The sequence below is a fragment of the Cyprinodon variegatus genome, unplaced genomic scaffold (assembly GCF_000732505.1).
Source record: "Cyprinodon variegatus isolate N-32 unplaced genomic scaffold, C_variegatus-1.0 Scaffold106, whole genome shotgun sequence".
Taxonomy (NCBI): domain Eukaryota; kingdom Metazoa; phylum Chordata; class Actinopteri; order Cyprinodontiformes; family Cyprinodontidae; genus Cyprinodon; species Cyprinodon variegatus.
In genome coordinates, this window is record NW_015150559.1 from 930,117 (window position 1) to 933,009 (window position 2,893).

The 2,893-nt window shown below is 36.3% G+C and overlaps 1 protein-coding gene across 1 annotated transcript in view; it reads left to right on the plus strand.

Moving 5' to 3' along the window:
- Positions 1 to 1,708: 1,708 nt before the first annotated feature.
- The window catches only part of LOC107084671 (muscarinic acetylcholine receptor M3-like), a 122,947-nt gene continuing 121,762 nt past the window's right edge, over positions 1,709 to 2,893 (plus strand). Inside the window, exon 1 of the mRNA XM_015374603.1 lies at positions 1,709 to 1,905. The gene's annotated coding sequence lies outside the window, so the exon portion shown is untranslated. The remainder of the gene's footprint in view (positions 1,906 to 2,893) is intronic.

A 2,893-nucleotide genomic window follows, 5' to 3' on the forward strand; every position in this document is an offset into this window, starting at 1 on the left:
TAATATTTCACAAATGGAAATAGATAATGTTATTCTCCTTGGCAATGGCAGGACGAGAGTCAGTAAGAGCAAAATGTGTGTCCACAGTCTAGGGCAGGCATCCCCAAACTCGGTCCTCAAGGCCCCCTGTCCTGCAGGTTTTAGAGGTTTCCTTGCTCCAGCACAGCTGATTTTAATTGAAAGCTGATTAACAGGCTTTTGGTCTACTGCAATCATTATAACCAGCTGTGCTGAAGCAGAGAAAACCTGCAGGACAGGGGGCCTTGAGGACCGAGTTTGGGGATGCCTGGTCTAGGGCAAAGATGTGGGGGGGTCCTTGGAGGGGTGTATCCATTTTTTAATTGTCATTCCTTTTTCCTTGGGGTGTTTTCAACACTTTGAGCTTTAAAACTTACATAGTTTAATACCATATCTTCCAAACATTTACGTCGCACATTTTAGATTTAGATTTATAAAATAAGATATGTATTTAGATTCAAGATTTAGATTTCGTATAAATATGAAATCTAAATAAATGTATTTCTAAATCAGCTTTAGAAATTAATTTAAGTTTAATTTTTAGACAAAGGATGTAAACAGAAATAAGAAAAAAAATTCTATTTAGATAAAAATTTAACAATTATTTGTAGTCTTTGCTTCTAAATGTTAGAGAAAATCCCTGTATTTTAAGAAAGTCTGGTAAATAACAGAATCAAGACGTAAATATTGTTTTTTCAATATTTTACATTCTATGCACCATTTTTTTGTATTTGCATTGAATATGTATTTAAGTGCAACACAACAGTCAAAAATGTAATGTGTAGCAGGACATCTTTACATTGCCTATATTTCATACAGGAAGAATTTCCCACACAAATCCTAATTAGTGCTTGCTGAGAATATTCAAATCTGATGTATTTATTAAATAAAATTTTAAGTGGAGATATTTATTTTGGAAAAGATAAAACATCTAATGGTGCTCCAACCACCCTCTTTAATCAAAGCAACATCTTCAGGGTAGTTGTTCTTCAACTTTAACAGGTTCTTTCAGAACAGGACATGTCATCTTTACACATCCTTGTGCAGATCTGAGCTTAGAATCAAGTTCTAAGTGTTACTCTAAACAACTACCCTACTAAGCAGAATTACTTCAAGGAGTAACTTGTTTTCATAATTTTTCTCAGGGTAGAGACTTCCTAGATTTTTTAAACAAAAAAGTCATAGTATGCAGGAATTTACTAGATTGCCTCTAATCTGGTTTTGTGAAATTGGGTCCTGGTAATTGTATTGGATATAGATTAATCATTTTTTTTTTTTTTTTTTTGCAAATCTAATCAACGGTGAAATAGCAATGCTGAACTAAATGTTGAATTAATATAAATTTATGCAGTGTAAAAAGTTACTCTGTGGTCTTTTTATGCTATTATAAACTAAACTTTAGATTGAGAAGCGTCACATAAAAAAAAAACACGTTTCCATGCATTTTATGCCGCTTTTTATTTTAGGAAGTAAAGCCGCTTCTCAATATACTATCTCGGTTTTAATTTATTGGTGTGCTCGAGTCTCCAGAGCAATTACCAATGAATGAAACTGAGTTTTTTCATTTTTTTTTTATTTGACGGGTGTGCCACCTGCTGGTGCGTCACATCTCCTTCTGGCCAATCCTGACGCAGTGACTCTCCCGTGCGCCCTTGGAGATCCCGATGTGCGCCTCTCCTCTCATCTACTAAGCCACGTCTCGGTTACCGCGGAAGGTAGAGAATCCGGTCAGGAAGATACGGTCAGAGCTCCGTGCGTGACTGGAACAGACAGGACTGGAATGCCAGTGAAGCTGTGGAGCCAAAACTGGGACTGAGGAGTTTGAGTGGATTGTCATTTTCTCTTCTTCTGCTTCATGTGACCGCTGACTTTAAAGACTGATATGAGGTAAGTCCTGATACAGAATCGGAAATATAATTATTAAATAGGCAACAAAGTCAAAAGTAATCCTTTTTGCCATCTTGTCCAGAACCTCAAAAAACTACGCAAATGTGCCATATTTTACTCTACGCATTTGAAACTTGTTAAGAAATATTTTTTTCTTAGAATGATTGCGTATCTCTAAAGCAAACAATCAGTTTATTAACCCAAACTAATGCGTTATTGTTTGCATATGTTTGTCAAATGCGTAAGTTTGGCAAACAAGTGCAGCTGCTGTTTCCCCCGGTGCATCCATTTCTGACGACCCCTCAGCTCTCTGTTGCGTCTCCCAAAACCTGATATCACGCAATATTCATTTGCAAAGTTAATTAAAAAGACAGTATTTGTAAAAAGAAAATCTTTAGTACTTTGAATATAAAAGTGAGAGTTAGATTTATATTTAAAAAGTCAAAAAGTTTTTTTTTTTTTTTTTTACAGCTTCTGTGCAGAAAATTAATTTTGTCCTTAGATGGCAAGTGGAAGGATTTAATGTATTAGTCCTAATGTGTATTAATGAATCCCTAGATGGAAATGTGAAGGAATGTAACACCGGGGGTACTTTGACATTGTGCTGCATAACGAGCGAGAGCAAAACGAATGGCATCTTTGCCATGGTACAAATATTTTCCTTCTGGCCAGCAGTTATTCATCACAACAGAAGCCAGATTTCGAGTTTGACATTTCCAATAGTTGTGTATAAATCACAAAGCATGCACCGTGACTGTAAACCTCTTTGGTTCTGCATTTGAATCTGTTGCATATATAAACGCATAACATTAATATGCGCTTCCATCAAGAAGTCAGCAAATCCTGCCCGTAAGCTGTGAAATGAGGTTTGAGCCATGGTAGAGGTAAGGTAATGGCTGTTAAAGTAAAAACTGGAAAAGGGTGACAGGAGATGAGCCTCCAAAAGGAGACAGACGAAGAAAAAGACACCATTGAGCGCTCAGCGAGT